Genomic DNA, 21,390 nt, shown 5'->3' with positions numbered 1-21,390 from the left:
TAATCTGTAAAACAAAGAAACTAAATAATCCAACTTGCTATAAAAGAGAAGACTTGCAATAGTTTCCCAACCTTCTGGATGAGTAACACTATAAACATAATTTACAGTATTCTGCAATTAATGCACTTCAGTTTTGACCCTTGATGTATTAAGTACACTGTAGAATTGAGACTGAAAAAATAACTCAGTAGGCAGTAAGGCACTTTTATGAGGACTAAAAAACTAGCTTGCAATTACAGTTTTAACATTCGTTTGACCTATCCTTGTGGAACCATCTTTTCCTGAGGAATACAGAAAGTTTTCTTCTAGAGTTCTTCATATACCACTTAATGTAGTCACTAATTATGTGTGGCACCTTGGATCCTATCCGACTGAATCACACAAAAAAGGACTTGAACTCTTAAGACCTCTGCCTTAAAGAAGGTCACTTATACACCTTGCTATTCTTTTAGTCCAGTCATTAAGTTATTGGTCAAAATTATTTTCATCCAAAATTGTATGTGAACTATTCCTAGGAATATTCCCATGTTCTTCTTTTTAAAAACTTAAAAATCAGGACCTTCACTAGGAGATTTATTTCCCTAGTTATCAAACCTTATGCTATATGATATCAATGTGACTGCAGATAGTTCAGCAGGAAGTGAAAGCATAGCCCAACATACCCTGATAGATGTCTCTGCTATTTGTAAAGCCAAGATACACAGCAGATTTCCATAGTCACACTCTTACTATAATATTCTGAATAAACACATTTGCCTGGCTAAATATGAAAGCAAAAAGCAAAATTTGGATAGACAAGGCAATAATACAGACAAAATGTAACTCGGGTAAGTTCAGTAACCTCAGCCTGTTAGCAAAGATTCATCTAAATGTTTTTGGTTATGTATGGATTGTTTTGAACAGGTAACCCCTTTTACAATTATTTACTGGAATTCAGTAGCATTTCAAGAGATCATCTGCAACAAGGGCCTTATTAACACCATTTCACTGTTCCATCTTTTAAAGTAAGAAACCAAAATGTTTGCTTGAGCAAGAACAGAGATCCTAGAGCAGAAAAACTGTCTGACACTGAGCCCCATAATCAACCCAAGGGCCACAGACTTGCCTCATTAAAAGTTAAAATTACTTGGCATTGTTTCAATTCTTTTCTTGCCAGAAGGTGATACAGCTGGCATCAGCAGTGATACACTGTGCACACAACTGTTGTCTTCCCAGGTCACACAAGAATGGCCTGGTCTTAAGCCAGTATTAATCTGTACTTGGGCAGATAGATAGAGCAGAGAGAGCCAGGGAACAGAGACAGCCAAGGAGAAAACCCTCACAACCCTGGAAGAGATAGGAACATAGAGGATGTATTAATACAGCCATACAGATACTGTCATACTAAGAAAGATATTAACTGGAAAATAACTTGAGGAAGGGAGACCTCTCTCTCTCAAATACTGAAACATAGATGGTCTACAGTCCTCTTATACTCGTGAACCAATCTACCCCAGCAGCACTCAGTTCTGCCTGTGAAACTGTAGAGAAAGAGGTACTCATAAAAAAAAAAAAAAAATATTTCTGCTGCACTTAGGAGCAAAACAGAGCTTTCTCTGCTTTTTAAAAATTTAGCTTAAAGAAAAAAGGAAAGACAACAGTTGCAAGTAAACATGTGTTCTTTCTCAAAGCTAAATGTGTCAAAGTATGGTCCCTCAACCACACATCAAGAGAATGTATTGTATACAAGACCCAGAAGTGATAAAGATATATGGAAGCACACTGAGGTTGGAGTATGAAGAGTGGAAAGTGGAAAGCAGAAATGACTCTCCAGAAGTACACTACATGCATTACCATGCAGAAAATCCACATTAATCTAAATTAAGAAATTAATCTAAAGCCCCAGCTACTCTAAATCTCCATTACACTCTTCACTTCAGTGCCAATAATCTGGTATCCATTGATGATGGTTTGGGCAGAAAGAACAAATACAAGAAACATTAAAGGTAAGCACCCATTACAGCTGCTAGGTTTCCTGATGTCCCCCGAAACACGCACAGACTGGAGAAATCCATGTCCAGCTTCTGAAGCAGGCACTAGTTTTCCTCAAAGAAAACATAGCACACTGCTTACAGAAAAGCCTTGGGCTTACTATATTGATTAGAGAAGTTTCTGGTAATGAAAAAGTGAAAGAAAGGCAGGAAGAGAAGGGGTGGTTAGGAGGCAAGGAAGAATGAAGGAAGAGGAGACACATGCAAGAAGAGTAAAATATGGAAAGAATAAAGAGTCAGTATCAAGACAGGGTCTTTTGAAAAGTGAAAGCACTTTGCAAAGAATGCACTACTTGGGCCAGACTCAACGTATCTACACAGGGAAAGCGTGGCTTCAGTGTGGAGAAACAATCCTATTTGTATCTATGCAGAGTGAAAACAAATCCTGTACAAAGACATCACACCTTGTCCCATGCTTCCCTGTGCTTTTACTACTACTTTCACGACCTTCAAGTTTGGTAGGTCTTGAGCAGTCACCACGTAGGAAGCAAAAAAGACTGTGATTTTAGAATACACATGGAAAACTACAGAAGGAGACTTTACCCATCTTTACAAAGTACAGAAGCAAGCTATCTAATTAAGCATACAACACAGAGTCCAGCAGAACATGAACTTCAGTGGAAAGGAAACCTTGTGAAAGCACAGAATCTTAAAGAGAGATTTGCTTCTCCAGCAAAACCGAAGAAAGCATCTCAGAGATAAAAACCTTCCCTTCTCCCCTCTTCTGATTCCCAGATGGTGAAAAATATGGCTACCCATACAACACTCACAGTCTTCAAGTAAAAAGAAAAAAAAAAACAAGACACAGGAGCCACAATGAAAAAACACAGTTTCTGCTATTTTGAGGACAGTGATTTGAAGTGAGTCATAGCTCTAAAATTTATAGAGTGAGACAGCAATTTCATTATCTGCATATAGGGGAAAAAAACAGTAGCCTGTTAATCTCCATCCGTTTCTGCAGGGTGTAGACTTCATTTCTGTGCTATCAGCACACACAGGAGGAGGGTTAGCTGGGGCTGTCAGACATGCTGAGTTGTCCAGTGGACTCACTCCCACTATTACACCCTCTGCAGCTGGAGCACAGTGGTGTGCAGAGGAGAGCAACCACCACCAGAAGCACGTACCCTGCAGGCATTCACTCCTTGGGCCTCTGCTCAGCTGGGCCTCTCTACAGCATGACATTTGGCAGAGAAATAATGTACCCTTCCAGAGCACTCAGAGTGAGCTCCCTTCCTCACCCTCCTTTGCCTTTCAAGAGTCATTATGTAGCTTAAAGTGTTTTGTGAATGCTGCTTCCTTTACATCTGCTGGTGATGCAAAAACAAACACAACACAAAATCCTCTCTAATGTGGATTGCAGCAGCCAGTAACTGCTTCTCCCTGTCAGAGCAAAAGCATTTTGAAGACCCAAACCAACATTAGCAAAAAAAAAAATCAGTTACTGGGGGGGGAGGGTAGCATAAAAAAGATGTTTGTACCGAAGGCAGAGGCAAGCTGGGTTCAGAGGAAAAATATGCAGGTCAATGGTAATCAAGGATTTTGAAATGCTGGGCATTAATGCCTCATAATAAAGCCACAGCTTAAAGTTCTACTTTATTTCTTCCTTGTACAAAGATTTTGTGTTTTCTTACATCTTCTTCTGGGGTGTTCGGTGCTTTGGATCTGGTCTCTTTTGACAAATCCTATGCTCCTGTCCTATGAAAAAAAATCACAGTTTACTTGAGGGAGGTCCTCTCTGGTCTGTAGAGAGGAAGTGGAAATTTGCAAACCTCAGTAAGAAGAGGGGGGAAATAGCATAAAAAATGCCCCTGGAATGAAAAATAAATAGAGAGAACAACAAACTCTGCAAGTTAAAGATTTGGAAAATGAAAACATGTATTGTATGTGAGACAAGCAACATGAATGAGTCTTCATCTTGTGACGTCTGTAGGTGAATGCTGAATACCTTCCAGCTTCAAAGCAACAAAAACGTACTAAAGATCAATCAATTATGCAATCAATTCTTTAAAAAATCAGAAACTATATTTCAACAGCTATTATATTTTGAAACTATGTTAACTGGGCAACTTTATTCTTCAAGCATATCAGATATATAGTTAGAATTTTGAAAGTTTGAGAGGAAATGGTAAATGGCTTATATTCCCATTCTTAACACATGGAAGTTATAATTCCACGAACATGAAAGCTAAAAGTCACTCTCTATACCTCTCAAAGGACTGCAATTTGATACAGACCTGTGAGCAATTTCATTATTTACTCAAAGTCCTGTTCTTCTGTTTGTACTTTTCAAATGACCCTCAGGCTCCAGGTTGGTTCTGTGAGACATAGTTCTGACCGCCTTAGCATTGCAGCAGTACTCATGTATTAGAACCACATTTTCCTTAGATCACAGTCATGATGCTTTAGTTTTTAGCAAAGCAGGACTTAACATCATGGGGCAAACTTGAGTGCTGATAAAAGAAGCTGCCAAAGTAACAATGGATACTACATAGTCTCCTAAAGATGTCCTATCACATAATGTTGACCCCACATTCATCTGACCTATCGCCACACCAAATGGGAAGATATGTCAGCACCTTTTTTATCTTTCTCTGCTTTCACCAGGAAAACTGTCAATTATTTTGTTTTAACCACTGGAACAAAAGCAACACAAGTATCACTTGGAGGGGTTGTTTCATACAAAAATCCCTGATCTCAGATAGGCTTGTGGTATTGGTTTCTCAAGTGGCTTAAAGTTGAGTTGCTCTACAGATTCCCTGAAGACTTTCCTTGCCAGTGTTATTATTCTTTATTACTTTGAAGGCAGATTAGACAAAATCCAGCACATCTGTTATCTCACCATTCTGATGGTTTAAGATTAATGACTGTGATAACAGCCTGCAGTGGAAGTCAAGACAGGAAATTATGGAGAGTTCTGTGTCTTCCATAAATACACATATGGTGGGTTTTTTTGATGTAATGAATGTAAATGTTGGAGACAACCAGGATGACGATATGGTGACCTTGGTGACATGTTCATCCTCAGCTTTCAGCTGGAATGACAGCTTTTGCAGAAGTATTGATGGGACTCCAGTCTCCACAAAAGGTGAGAGGGAAGGTTTTGTTGTATTTGAAATCTCTTCAGTCTTTCCTTAGACATCAGAAAGAGCTCTGTCACATATCACACCTACCATGGCAGTCCATTTCTTCAAGTCCCATGAGATAGTAGGTAAGTGGCATTTTCAAAAGCCAGAGAAGAATAACAGTTGCATATAAGGGCAGCAGAACATGAATAGGAGAACCTAGTTGGAGATGAATAGGTGATGACCTGGGGCATCCCCAGGTATAGCAGGATAGAGAGGGAAAGAGAAAAAGAAACAGGAGAAAGGTTTCATTTTCAGCTCTGGCCAGGTAGCACTTCACCAGTCTGAGAAGGGTCCAGAGAAGAGACACAAGGACTAGAGCACCTGCCACGTGAGGAGAAGCTGAGAAAACTCTGTTCAGCATTGAGAGTAGGAGGCTTAAGGGAGACCTTATTAAAATGTTCTAGTACTTAAAGGGTGGTTACAGAGATGGGGACTCCCAATTTACAAGCAGTCACGTGAGCAAGAGAAGGGGCAATGGGCACAAGTTTCTCCTGGGGAGATTTTGTTTGAACACAAGAGGAAAAGTTTTCACTCTGAGGACAGTCAGACATTGGAATGGTCTCCCAGGGGAAGTGGTGGATTCCCCCACTTTGGAATGTTTTACATCTCAGCTCAACAGCCCTGAGGCATCTCATACAAGCAATAATATTAGAAGGGTTGGACCAGATGATCCTTGAGGTCCCTTCCAACCTGACATTATGTGATTCTATGATGCTTTGGTTGAGCATGCAAACCTGTTGTATGTCTTTATCCTTCACAAGTAAGTCAGGAAGATTCAGGCCAATCAGAACAGTATGGTGCTCAGTCAGGTTGCATTTTAATCCAATTTTACAGAAATGCTTCATGGAGTTATTCAGAAGATGTGCCAAACAGCAACTAATCAGTACATCTAAACACCAGTACATCAGTACATCTTACCTGAGACAATGAACAGACCACAAGAGGTTCCTCTATTCATTGAGACCCAGATAGAAAAAAACTTATTACCTTAATCACAGAGCAGAGCTTAAGAGATTCATATGGTCTTCACAAATTGCCTTTCTGCACAGTGATTTTTTGTTTGTTTTCTGTGCTTAAACATGTTTGAGATAGAAAGTGGTCAGAAAAATGAATTGTTGTAGTAACAGTTCAATAAGGAATTATTACACAACTTTGCCACGTGCCATGCCTAGGATGCAGCCTAAACAAATTCAACACAACTGTCTAAGCACACTGCCTCCAAACATTAAACAACAAAAACAGAAAAAGGGAGCAGTCTGGATTATGATTTTTACTGAATTATCTATCAGAATAAAAGCAAAAAAATCTCTATAAACAGCACACCAGTTGCAATGTCAAAATTAATGGCATCATCTACCAATAAGGTCCAATCCAGTAACTTTTTTTTTTTTTCTTTTTGTAATTGGATTTTCTTCATTTTTTCTGCTAGCAAAATTAATAATCCCCCCCTTATCCTCAGACCTTGAACTCAACCCTTTTTCCTTATTTTAAGAAGCTAAACAGCAAACCACAGAGTGAGGATGATATTTCCCAGCAGCAGTTCTGGCATGAGCAGGTTGCAAAATGTTCATTCCAGTGTTGGCCATTTATTCAACCAGACAGGTAAACAGACTACAAAAATTTTATTATACATGCCTAACCTAGTGATCTGATAGATTAGCTCTTTTGAAATCTGCATAAAACAAAGATCAGTTACTTCTCACTAGAACCCTGGGAAGGATTGCTTATGATTCGCATTTGTATTATTTTTTAAGCTTTTAAGCTTCTTGCATGGAAGGAAATAAAATTAAACTTCTTACATTAGTGCCACTCCAATTCAGTAAGACTGCTAGCTTACACATACAATGAAACTGGTATTTATGTACACAGGTAGTACTAGTATTATAGGATACAAGGATATATCTTTTATTACTGAAAGACAAAACATTGTTTCTAAAAACAGCAGCTAGGAAGTGAAAGAAGAACAGGATGATAATACACATTGATTTAAATGTGTTTGTATATGTAAATCCACGGTATCATAGAAAGAGCCTGGTTAGCCCTTAGGATATTACAGACCATATTGTTAAAAATATAAAGCCCTAAGGAAGGCTTCCATATTTGCTTTTAACTAAGTGCAATGTTCAATAGCCTATTGATTTGAGAACAAGACAGTTTCAGCCCCAAATTCTTCAAGCATGGTCAGTATCTTCTTTCTCTCACAGGGGTGGTGCCCTCTCCAAAAGAAATAAAATCAGATGAAAGCATAAACCATTACCAAATATAGTATCTTAAAGAACAACATCTTAAGATCTTGTAATTAGGTCAGCTACTGAATGCTTAATCATCTGTACAAAATCTGCATTGGACTCTGGCAAGGAGAATTTTGTGCCAGATTTCATTCTGGTGGAAGGTCAGTACTCTTGGTAAGAATCATAGAATTAGAATTATAGAACTGTCAGGGTTGGAAGGGACCTTTAAGATCACGCAGTTCCAACCCTCCCACCATGGGCAGGGACACCTCCCACCAGATCAGGTTGCTCAGAGCCCTGTCCAGCTTGACCTTAAAAACTTCCAGGGATGGGGCTTCCCCCATGTCTCTTAGCAACCTGTGCCAGTGTCTCACCACCCTCATGGTTCTTCCTAACTTCCAATCTCCCCTCCTCTAGTTTGAATCCATTCCCCCATGTCCTATCACTCACTACCTGACACCCTAAAAAGTTCCTCCCCTTTCTTGTACCTCCTTCAGATACTGGAAGGCTACAATAAGATCCCCTTGGAGCCTTCTCCTCTCCAGACTGAACAACCCCAACTCTCTCAGTCTGTCCCTCACAGGAGAGGTGCTCCAGCCCTCTGATCATCCCTGTGGCCCTTCTCTGGACACACTCCAGCACATCCATGTCTTTCTTGTAATAGGGGCTCCAGAACTGGACACAGGACTCCAGGTGGGGTCTCAGGAGAGCAGATTAGAGGGGAAGAATCACGTCCCTCAACCTGCTGGCCTCAGTTCTCTTGATGCAGCCAAGGGTCCTGTTGGCTTTCTGGGCTGCAAGTGTGCACTGATGGCTCATGTTAAACTTCTCATCCACCAACACCCCCAGGTCTTTTTCCTCAGGGCTGCTCTCAAGCCAGTCCCTTCCCAGCCTATATCAGTGCTTGGGATTGCTTAGACCCAGAGGCATCCCTTCCCTCCAGTTTGTCAGCCACACCACACAGTTTGGTGTCATCAGAAAACTTGCTGAGGATGCACTCAATGCCACTGTCCGTGTCACCAACAAAGATGTTAAACAGGACTGGTCCCAACACTGATCCTTGAGGAACTCCACTTGTCACTGGCCTCCACTTGGACATGGACATTGACAGTCACTCTGAGTACGGCCATCAAGCCAGTTCTTAATCCACCAAGAGGTCCATCCATCAAACTCATGTTTTACCAGCAGGTTGCAGGGGCAGAGCCAGTCTTGGCTCCTGAGAAGGCTTTATTATCAATGTCAAGGCTGGCATTCCTCCAGCTGAACCTCCTGGTGTCTTTGAGACCACCACTCTGGGAGCTGGTATCTACGAGAAATGAGACCACATTGTGTTTGCACAGCCTTTAGGGTTACACCTAGACTCTGTTGAGCCGACTATCAGTGCCCAGTGTTCACTGTTACCAGTACTCAAGATTTAAGCAAAGCCATAGCTGTGCATTTACACTCAAAGAGAGTGGAAGAAACACCATTTGAAAGAATTATTTAGAGTTTTGTTCATATTGTCAGCAGACCCTGAGAGGTCCTTTCAGGGTATCTTTGGGAAAAACCCAAGCTGTTTTTTCCACCCACTGATCAATGGCCTCTTTGTCTAGTAGTTTGTGTGTGAGTTAAATTCATTCATAATTTCCTGAACTCAGATACATTATGGATATCTTTTTACACGCTAAGAAAGGAAAAGATTCCGTTCATTATTATATCATGCATTTACAGAACTTCTCTTCAAAAAGTATATCAAGGATAAAAAGGGATCTGAAGCTAAGTTATCGAATAAGAGGTTAAAACAATATCCAGGTATTTTTCTGTATATACCAAAGGGAATACAGTGCTGTACTCATGAGACCAACAATTTTTTTGGCTCTCTGAAGAACAAATCCATCCCCAACACTTCATTTTTCGTTATGCCCTATTTTCCAAATGTGAACTGAGCTCATCATTTGACTTGACTTGTACATGACATTTCAGCCACGCTACACAGGACCAGTGAGAGTCCTCTGAAGCACCTTGGTGCTTCCTTGCTGTTCCTACTGTAGAGAGCACCTGAGTACTGCTCTTGCATACATGATTGCCCAAGGCTGGAGGCTACAAGAAGAGTTTCTTTCTTCTTCTTGGTTGCAGTGATTCTAGCACATGGATTCCAGCAGGAAGAAAACAAGGAGGAGTGGTCTCTTCCAAGCTTGTGTTCCTGAGCCTGAGTACTGGTTTGACTGACCCTCTCTTGCTCTTTCAGATGCCATTGCAGTACCCAGGTCTCAAATGTGAAAGATGAATGTAGTCTGAAGTGCCTCTGGCCTTCCCAGCAGGCATGCAGGCTGCCTTACATGCAGTAATAACTTACAACCTCCTGTCCTCATTACAGATTTACATTACAGATTTATAGATCTGCATTTCATTGCAGATACACAGGTATTCCAAAAAACGCTCTGGGCCCTTGGCACAAAATAGAGCAGAGAATAAGGGGGAAAATGTGCTTCTCATATGCAAACCATGAGACCATTAGCTCAAAGGTAGTCCAGATCAATGACCATCCAGGATTATGAGCTATAGGAATGACTGCTGGGTAGACATGCCCTTAGACAAAGGTGAAAGTCTATTGCTACTAATCTAGTCAAGAGTGCTTTGGTCTCCATGATGTATATACCCTTTCTGCCATTAAGTGTAACCACAGACAGTCTTTCCCAATGCATGAAAACAGGTAAAGCCCCCACTAGGGAGGAAAACATCAAAGAATGATCCACAAAATGACTATAAAATAGCAAATTCATGCACTCTTGAAAGCATAAGCAAGGTGGAAAATTGTTTAGGAAAATAATTTTTACATTTTAGCACAATTTTCCTTTGCTTTGAAATTTTTTTTGCTGTGATGGCAGCACTACACTAGCTGTTCTTGGCTTAATTAAATAAAAATTTGATGGTCCTAGGATTTTAAAAGATCCAAACACTTCTCTGAAAAATAAAAGCAGAGGATCGTAATTATTAGCAGTAGCCAAATTGATTTATCTTTTCACAATGCTCCCCATGCTATGGAAACCATCCACATAAAAATATCCTTCCAAAACCTTCCATGATGGTTTATACTCTTCTCTGAGACCACAGAAGGGCTCTGGGTAGCGAAAAGATGGAGAGATTGGTGACACCATTTCACCATCTCTGGATGTTACCACTTTTCCATTTTGATTCCAGGTACTCCCTCAGAAGTTGTATCAAGATCTTGTACATCTGTCATCACAAAGTTTATTTGTTGGCACTCAGGAAGGTGTGAAGATGCATGAGCAGCTTCACTGACAGAAAGAGTAGGAAAGGTTGCTTCAGTCCTCAAAAGGAACACAGACACCAATAAATTTTTTATTTTTTTTTTTAAGAGGTTACCAAGAGACAAAGTCCCCTTTTTTAATACACGACTCCTGTCTAACAAGCCATGAGAAAGATCTTTTAAATCTGATTTAGAAGAAGTTGAAAATAGGAAGGTCTGATTTAACTGATAGAAAATCAAATGCTTCCTCTGTCAATGTGGTATAAACCTGGAGTTGTAATGAATCAGAGCTCTAGCTTGGGAATTTCGAACAAAAAACTCATTTTTTAAAAAGCACAGCAGAAACCATTTCTGAAGACATGTGTCTCCATTGTCATGAACAGTAAATCAATAGGATGGAACAATCTCATATTTAAAGATATCCAAGGCCTGAAATTTTCTCAGCCAGTTGAACAAAATATACCTCCTATTAAAACAGGTGTATTAAGTACACCTTCTATTAAAACAAAATCCCTACACTTCATGTTGTTTACCTCTTCTTTGGTAAATTTAAAAATAAAAATCTTTAAAATTAGAACTACTAAAAAACTCAATGAAAACAGAAGGAGCCTTACCAGTCTTCTGCATCCTGATGCATTTTAGTGGAAGCCATTCCCTTGTCTCCCCTACAAGGCAGTAACAGGAACCTTGGTAGAGTTGCTTCTATTCTCTCTTGTGGAAGAACCTTTCATCTCCAATTTTTATGGGACAATTACAAACAGAAAAAAAAACCATCTTCTCCTGTTTTTCTCTGTCTGGGCCTAAAATCTCACTATATCTCACTATGCCTAAAATTTCACTGTGAATATATCAGGACATCTGAAGCATAAGCTCCATGCTTACACACATTCTCTGAATTACTGATGTTTGACTCCAAAAAATTTAAACGGAGAATCAGTGAAAAAGTAAGACTGGAAGGGATTTCAGAGAAATCAACCAATTACATCCTCTTGCCCCAAGCCAAGAACATCTTCCATGGTTTTAAATCCATGTACGAATTGTAATCTGTTAAACCAGACTTGTAAAACACTTGTAAACTATCATAAAGAAAAAGTAAAGCTTTTTCTGCATGAAAGCAGTACAGATACTGCAGGGTAGGGAGTAGGGTTTATGAACAGCACAGCTGCCAAAATATTGAATACACATTGTCTCAACAGGCAGATTAGGAAAAGCTGGAATACCAAAAATTTGATGGATCCTGTTTACAGACCTTCTTGCTTACTGCTCTCATTGTAGCCATCAGCAATTTCCCAAAGGAGAATAAAATTGATTTTTAAGGCTATCTCTACCGGTTTTATCTGTCTACGCTTTCATTTCATTATTTCTTCTTCTGCACACTTCTATGTGTTTCTAGCTCTCCGAATACCCACTGGGTACAGGAAGATACTCCTTAAGCATATAAATGATACACTCTTTCTCCAGAAAAACTAGATGATCTCTTCAAATCTATGACTTTTAAAAGGAGAGAAGCTATGTAGTCACCTTCTACTTCTCTGATCCCTAGCAGCCTGCAGGAGAGGACTATAATTCCAGGGTAGTCCCTCTTTTCTCTCTCCTGAGGAATGCTTTGGTACATCCTAAATCAATTCTGAAAGATATTACTCTTATTTCTTCTTAAGCTTTCGGGAAGTGATATTTCTTAACTTCCTCGGCTAGCTTCTTGTACTGATCACCTATACTTAGTGTAAAAAGTTTTACCCAGTGATTTTCTTTATCTGGGAGTTACTTTTAACTTTCCCCATGTAGAGGTCATGCAGAGTGCTTTACTGCTGTCCCTTACGCAAGTTATTTACTTCTGGAAAACATCTCCCTTCAGCCTTATATTTCTAAGATGAACACCACTAATTCATTCAATCTTCTCTCCCAGCCTCTGTTTCATAAATCTGTTATAGCTCCTGGCGTTAACTTCCTGCACTCTCTCCAGTTTGTAACCAACATTTCTGCAGTCCTATGTCTACAGTGGGACACGGTGCTCCAGCCCCAGCAGTGCAGCATCATTTCCTCCCACATCTGAGGTTCCTTTTAATATATCCTTTTATTATAAATTCCTTCCCATCCTCCCTTCTTCCCAACATCCTAGCTGATGCAGACTCAGTCTGTGATCTGACTCATCTCTCTTACCCACCTTTTCTTTGTTCATTTGATTATTTTTTTTTTCCTTAAACAGCATATGCCTTATATTTAGCACATTGCATTTGCACTTACTGGATTTCACGTTGCTGATACTGTGCACTTTATCCAATTTATCCAAATCATATTTAATTTTGAAACCAATACCCATTATACTACCAAACCCTTCCAGCACCACACCATCTGGATAAGCACAGCATTTCCATTTTATCATGCAAGTCATTAAACAAGATGTTATGTCTCTGCTACAATTAACCCTCAGGACATCACTTGCAACATCTTCCCAATGTAAGGCAGCAAATAGTTCCAAAGGCAGTACATCTGTATCACATTCTACTATGCATTTTATGTGAACAGCTCATAACACTGTCTCAGGAATCAGTACACCTGATCTTTTGTTTCTCTCATACCAAGAATAACAGGTACCCTCTGTCAAGAAAAAGCATGGGATTAGACCTCATATTGTAAATAGTGGAACAATATGAGGGCTTCAGCCATAGCCCATGGATGTCCATGTGGACAGTTTTGGAGTGAGCATCCTGCCAGGTACTTCCATTATTAATTTGTTTGCTGGAATGGTTTTGGTTTGTTAATTTGTTTGTTTATGATTTATATATGATCAACCATATTTTTCTGCTGTTGAATTCAGGAAACTGAAACACTCTTCTCTTCTGGGACTCAAAAGATAGGTTCCCAGGAGCAGAGTTTCAGTCCATAAGGGACACCTCTCTTCCTATCTCTACAAAATCTTACTGTTACTTTCAGTAGCAACCTGCAGTTCATGCAGCTACAAGTACATCAACTTCAGCCAGTACCTTTCCACCTTCTGGCTGGAAAACCTTACAATTTATCTGGTAATGTAAACTTATATTACCATGTTAGTGCACATGCAGCCATGAATCTAAAACCAAAAAGTGATGACAAAGCAGAGTTAGGGAAAAAAATTATCAACATATCAATAATGAGTACACCTTCCTGAATTTGACCACTGGCAGAAAAAGTTATATTGCAAGTGTCCCATCACTGTGTCTGAAACACCTTCTGACTTGTAAATTCTCCTAGCAGTTCTCCTGGGAACAAAATTTTAAAATTCCTGCACTTCCATCAAGGTCAGCAAAAGAAGTGTCTGATGTATTTTGAATGTGTTGATATCATCACTTTCAGAGAAAAGTAGTGAAACACCCATCCTGCAACCTCTGTATGTTTCTCAATGTGCAGGGCAAAAAAGTAAAAAAATACCCATTGATTGATGAATATGAGTATGAGTAAGTGGCCTTTTACAGAGTGCCTCCTGCATTACAGGAACATTAAGATACTTGGTCTCTATCCCACACCTGACTGAGAGGAAGTTTCCTATTCATCCCTGTCTCCTCCCAATCCTTTGGATTCTAGTCATTTTAGCAAAGTCCCCAGCCTCAGCAGTCTCAGAGCACCAAAATGCAGCTGTCACAGAAGTGTGTTTCTGTGCTTCTCTATGGCTCCCATCATTTTGATTCACTTACACTTTGGTGCACGGATAAGAAGTATCAGCAGGAACTGGCTTCTAATTCTGTCACTTATGACAGAACTGCTATTTTCTGTATTGTGTGCATGAAGCAGTCTTGCTTTATTGCAGTTCTTTTTTATGATGATCTAGGAAAAGCTTGATCAACAAAACAACTAAATTCCTGTTCTCTCTTTCTTTATGACCTAAAAGAAAATTGGCACTTGATATGTCTAAAATAAGTTCCATAATGGCAGCAAAACTGCTTAAATACATTCAATGTGCTGAAAATATCAGATAAATGGCAGGCTTGGCTCATGCTAACAAGCTTTGCACTTTTTGTATTCTTTTCATCTGTGACAAAATTCAGCACTTACAGCCATTAAGGTTGCATTGTGCAAGTTAAAAATGCAGACAGATATTCTGAGATAATTTTAATCATATAATCACTGTAAAAGACATTCAGATATTGTATGTTCAGAATTTGGTTTTTTTCTTCTCCTTAATAAAAGATGCACACAGACGAAATGAAGAATTCTAAGAGACAAGATTTTATTTATATTCATCCCAACAGACATTTTAAAGATGGCAGGACTGATGGCATTGTCAGGGTCTACACAACCAAAAAGGTCAGAGCTGCGAGAAACACTATATGTGATGGAACGTTTTCAAACTGCAGAAACTACAAATTATGTCAGAAGTGATTAGAGATGCTATATTACAGCAATCTGCACAGGCAGGTGCTGGATATGACAGTCTTGAATTTCTGAACAGAAGAAACTCAGACAAAAACGTGCACAAAGTGACCATGACAGTTATCTGCTCATGCAGTTATGGCTTCTGGTTACCTGCCCTTTCAGTCAGTGTGATGGTACATGATATCAGCACCTTCTTCCAATGGACCTGAATCATGAGGCAGCAGTTCACTATTCCAGGACACTGGATAAGGAGAACACAAAACAGGGCCTTCAGAAGAGCTCTCATAGACTAAATACAAGGAAAACAGATGGAGGAGGAGCTGCAGGAGGAAGGGAGGAGACACATGCGAGGATGCTCAGTGTAGCTCCACAGTCTCCCAGCTGTCTGTCACATTGCACACTTAAATTCTTTACTACAGCACCCATAAAACCAGGAAAAAGGAGAAGAGTACTAGGAGAGTGGAAAAATGCCATTGCTCCTTCCAGCCAATGTCAGTCAAATCAGATTTTATCTTTATGAAGAGTCAAGCTTCCTCTCTGTTTTAATCAGTTCATCACCATATAGAAAACACAGAGGTAACATCTTTGAATGCACAGTGAAGGGAACTGAAGGGATGTAAATGAAAGAATAGGCTACAAGTTTGGATTCTGTTTTGGCTGTCCCACTTCAGGTTATCTGTGGGTGTCTGAGTCTGCCAGTTGAAGTTGGAGTTATTTCTGAAAATCAGAAACTGGAAGAACACTTTTCTCACACTAGCCATATCTGAAATTCAATCCAAATAAAAAGTTATTTTAGGACTGGTGAAATGTACGAGAGGGGGAAGAAATTTTTCTTGTGATCTGATTTTCAGGCTCTAGGTACTGGAAAGAATAGAGCCTTGTCAAACCCCACCCACTCCCCTCCCCCCAAAAACTATATCCATAAATAAGTTTTTCTCAATAAGTAAAAAGAGCTAGAAAGACCACAAGATAGGTTATTTTCATATCCTTTCAGGTCAATGCCAAAACATAAACAAGCTACAGAAATTTCTTGATTTTCAGAGGTCTCAATGTTCTCAACCTCATCCACTAAAGGAAGAAGCCCATCTATTAAAAATTGCTCAGAGAACAAGTAGCTTTTCTACAGAGCATTTAAAAGGCCAGTTGTTTTATCTAAACTGGGAGCAAGGCTTCTCAGAAAGGGCTTCTAGAAAAGCTTTTGCTGTTTGCTGAGCCTAAATACTGGGCTTTCACAACCTGTTGCCTGATACTAAAGCCAATTTGTGTTACCAAAGCAACATTTACCTGCTACGGAACAGAGGGACAGAAAACCAAAACCATTGGACTGTTCTGGCTGTGAGTTTGCTAGGTTGCAGGATTATTATTCTGTAAGGGTGCGTTCCATCCTGAGATCTAGTACTTACTAATCTTAACAATTACTACAAAACACTAGTACCATGACAGGCAAGTATTATAAGACTTGACTCTGAAGAATTACAAATTAAGTAGAAGCAATGAGAAATGCCTTTTTTGATGTGATTTCAGAAGTTATCTTTTCTGTTTTTTTCTTTTTTCCTTGGGATGACAGTGAGACAGAGACATACTTTGTCTTTTATGAGAGTACATTTGGATCCATGTCATAGTACTTCAGCATGTCTATAGGACTGGTTTTAGCCAATGGCATGGGTTATGTCAGGTGTTAGTTTTATCTTCATTTTCTTTAAAATGGATGATTTTTTACCATAAGGATTCCTAAAAATTCTGTTCACATTATACCAAATGTCAGTGAACATCCATGAGTCACTGCTCATTTGCTCAGACTGTTGGCCTCTGGCTATCTCAGCTCTTGGCATGTTAGCCACATGAAAATATATGCTCCCATTCCTAGTGAATTTCTAGAAACACATCTCTGACTCTTCTGATTAACCATCTCATGTCTCATTTGGTAGCTTCTTGCAAATAATGGGAATTACAGAAGGAAGATTTTTCTCACTAAGGGTACATTTAAATGCTTCCACCTTAATCCAGAATAAGGCCAAGAAAGGCAGAAGTCTCTGAGATCTACAAAAAGCACACTCAGAATTAACATTCTGCCTTTTTTTTTTTTTTTTTTTTTTTTTTTTTTGTGCCTATAGCCAGAAAGCTAACAAAACAGATGCTATAAACCTATATTGTTGACTTACAATTTCATTCAAAGTGTTCCAAAACAAGGGAAAAAAGCTGTAACCTATTTTAATTCTTGTTTTGTCTGAAATTCTTGGTTTAAGAACAAGGCTGAAATAATACATAAAATTCTACACTTGCATGAATTGCTGTGGTATAAATTCACAGTCCAGCTTTCCCACTTGATTCAGGCATGTGTGGGTCATTTATTCAAAGTGGCTCGAAAAACTGAGATCCTTCTGTTTTCTCTTTGTCTTAGCATGAAGTTAGTCAGAAGTTTGTAGAATTAACCAAAAGATCTGACCTGAAAATCTTGCAGTGGATACTGTCAGAAAGTTTTCAAAATCACCATGGCCTTAATGAGCTTTGCCAGTTGACCAGGGAGGAGCAAGTCAGTCACACTTTTTGCTTTTTTTAACTCTTCAGTGCCTTCAGTTTACAGAGGTGCATGGTCACACTTTCTTCTTGGTTTCATTCAGGCAGCACTATTTACCACTGGCTCATAACTAGTCTAGAATTTGACATTTCACAACATGGAAAATGTAACACAGCTTTTACTATTTCTCTTTAAATTGAAGAATTTCATGTTTTCTGATGTACTTTTTCATCTATTGCCATCACACTTTATTTCATCTGATCATGAATGAGTATACTGAGTTGCTGTTTTGCCATTACATTTATAATGAACACAGAAAATGTCTTTTTCACTTGCAGTCCATGTGGACAAACTGAGGATATATAAATGTTTTAAAGTGTAAGAAAGGCATTTCATTCTAAGAATAGATGTTCCAGAGAACAAGATTTTTATTTTTTTTTTTTTAACCAGGCTCACCATAAAGGGAAAGATATATACAGAAAATATATATATATATATTCACAGCATTTAAATATAAGTCTGGCTGCAAAATGAAGTTGGTTCCTAGTAAACTTTCACTCAGTTTCTGGTTTCTAACTAAAACTTGTTCACAAGTGCTGTCACCACCTGCTTGCAGTTGCTTATCTGAAGCTGGGTCAGAATTACCCACAGATGTGTGATGCACAGCAAATTCTCCAGTTTCAAGGCTGCTATGGAACTTTGCACAACTTTTATTTCCTTTACTTTTGAATTTATTTTTCATGTACATCCTGGATTCACCTGCCTCCACAAAGGGAGATTTTCCATCATCAGTGGCACAATTCCAAGCAGAGTACCCTTTCCCAGCAGCTCTGCTTAAGATCATGAAGCAGGCTCATGTCAGGGGACCTCAGATGCAGACACAGAGGAGGTTCCCTGGTATATCACCAAAATGCAGACATCTTCTCTCCAAATCCTTACAGCTGCCCATGTAAGAATCAAGAGTCTGAAGGAAGCCGTAAGCCGTCCAGAAGTACAGCCAGAAGGAGGGTCCAGGGAAACTATAGACCTGGCAGCCTGACCTTGGTGCCTTGCAAAGCTATGGAGCAGATCATCCTGAGTGCCATCAAGAAGCATGCAGAAGACAACCCATCGGGCCCAGCAACGTGGGTTTATGAAAGGAAGGCCCTGCCTGACCAATCTTATCTCCTTCTCTGACTGCGTGGCCCAGCCAGTGGATGAGGGGAAGGCTGTGAATGTGGTCTGACTCAACTTTAGCAAAGCCTTTGACATAGTCTCCCACAGCATCCTCCTGGAAAAGCTGGCAGTCCAGGACTTGGACAGGTAAACCCTTAGTGGGGTTAAAAACTGCCTTATGATGGGATGACCAGACCCAGAGAGTGGTGGTGAATGGTGCTACATCCAATTTGCATCTGGTGATGAGTGGTGTCCCCCAGGGATCAGTACTGGGCCCACTCCTATTCAACATCTTTGTTGATGATCTGGATGAGGGGACTGAGTCTATCCTTAGTAAAGTGATGGATGACACCAAACTGGGGGAGTGTTGATCTGCTGGAGTGTAGGAAGATGCTGCAGAGGGACCTGGACAGGCTGGGTCGATGGACTGAGGCCAACAGTATGGAGTCCAACAAGAGCAAGTGCAGGATCCTATCTTTGGCCACAATAATCTCATGCAATGCTACCAACTGGGGGAAGAGTGGCTGGAGAGTAGCCCAGAGGAGAGGCAACTGAGAGTACTGGTTGACAACCCATTGAACATGAGCCAACAGTGTGCCCAGGTGGCCTGGAAGTCCAGTGGCATCCTGGTTTGTATCAGGAATAGTGTGGCCAACAGGACAAGGGACGTAATTCTCCCCCTGTACTCAGCACTGGTGAGGCCTCACCTCGAGTTCTGTGTAGAATTCTTGGGCCCTCACTTCAAGAATATTGAGGGGCTGGAGTGGGTCCAGAGGAGAGCAATGAGGCTGTGAAGGGACCAGGGGGAAATTCTTATAAAGAGAGGCTGAGGGAGCTGGAGTTGTTTAGCCTGATGGAGACTCAGGAGGGACCTCATCACTCTCTACCACTCGCTGAAGGGAGGTTGTGGTCAGGCTGGAGTTGGACTCTTCTCCCAGGCAATGAGGGGCAGGATGAGAGGGCATGGCCTGAAGCTGCACCAGGGGAGGTTTAGGTTGGATATCAGGAAGCACTTTCTCATGGAGAGGGTGGCCAGGAATTGGAATGGACTGCCCAGGTGGAGTCACCATCCCTGGAGGTGTTTAAGGAAAGGCTGGATGAGGCACTTAGCTGATGTACCAGAGTGTGTTCGGCTAGTGCAGGGGTGGTTAGGAAGCAGGGGGGGCACAGGAGTGGCTCCTGTGAGAAGCTTCTGAAAGCTCCCCCAGTTCCAATCCCTGCCCAACCTCTGACCAAGACCAAGCAGATATGAGAAGATGGATGTGCCTCTGCCAGCAGTTTATTCAAGAAAGGGAAAATGAAACTGCAAAAAATATTTTAAAAAAAGGTCAGCAGAGCAGAGGAGAGGAGGAGATGAGAGACAAATGCCAGAGAAAAGACACCAAGGTCAGTGAAGGAGGGGGAAAGGTGCCAGAGCTGAAGTTTCCCTGTAGCCCATGGTGAGATGGCAGCTGTGCCCCTGCAGCCCATGAGGAAGCACAGTGGAGCAGTCCCTGAAGAAGCACAGTGGGGTAAATGTGGATTTTTAGCCCCTGAAGTGTCACAGGTGAACAGACATGGAGCTGCATCCTGTGTAGGATCACAAGAGAGGCTCAGATGTGGCTCTGCAGCCATGGAGGACCCCGTGTCAGGGGAGGTGACTGCTCCTGAAGCAGCCGTGACTCTGTGGGCAGCCCAGGTTGGAGCATTTCCTGAGGGACTGCGCCCCATGGGAGGGACTCATGTCAGAGGGTTTCCTGAAGGACTCTCTGCCTTGAGAGGGACCCTGCGTTGGAGCAGGGGAAGGCTGTGAGGAGTCCTCCCCCTGAGGAGGAAGGAGCAGCAGAAACACCATGTGGGGAACTGACCCTGAACTCCCTCTGCCCACCCCCTGTGCCCTGAGGGGGAGGCAGCAGTGAAGCGACCTGGGCCTGGGGAGAGGAGAGGGGTGGGGGGATGTGTTAAGATCTGTCCATGTTTTCTTTTCCTACTTGCATATTAAATTAGTTCTTTTTCTTCCCAAGCTGAGCCTACCTTGTTTTGCCTGTTTCTGTAATTGGAGAGTGAAAACCTCCCTGTGCTTGTCTGGATTAAGGAGCCTTTGGGTGGATTTTCTCCTCCCTGTCCCACAGTTGGGGTGGGGGGTGAGGGAGGGGAGGCCGGGTTGGTACCAACTGGGCCTGAACTGTGACATGGTGTTAGGTCATAGGCTGGACGTGATGATCTTGGAGGTCTTTTCCAGCCTCAATAATTCTGTGATCTCACCACTGTTGCAAGCAGCCGTGAGTTACTGCCTACTTATTCTTTTTCTCTTCTCTTTCCCCTTCCCATCAATAAAGTCATATCTGAGGTCAGTGATAATTTGCAAAGCCACACTTTAACTTTTCCATTCTGGAAACAAACTGTGGCCATCTTTCATCAACTACCTAAGAGAAACCCTTTTCATAGTCAAGAGAAAAGACAGACCCATGTGGCTGAAGTACAGAACAGGAACTGGATTTCACGTTGAGCTCTTGGCTATCATGTAGATTTAATGAGTAACTCTGAGGAATTTTCACCTATTTATTGCCCATTAATTTCTCATCTACAAGAGGAATCAGAAGCAAATATGTAACACATCATTTCAGGCCCCGGTTGTTTAGATTTTACAAAATTTAATCAGCATAATGGTATGCTATCCAAGCAACAACAATAATTTGGACAGTAGGAAAAGAAACACACTTTATTTTAATAATAAAATTGGTTTGTAACT

The sequence above is a fragment of the Heliangelus exortis genome, chromosome Z (assembly GCF_036169615.1).
Source record: "Heliangelus exortis chromosome Z, bHelExo1.hap1, whole genome shotgun sequence".
NCBI lineage: Eukaryota > Metazoa > Chordata > Aves > Apodiformes > Trochilidae > Heliangelus > Heliangelus exortis.
The sequence above is the reverse complement of the archived record's forward strand: the minus strand, read 5'-3'. Positions refer to the sequence as shown.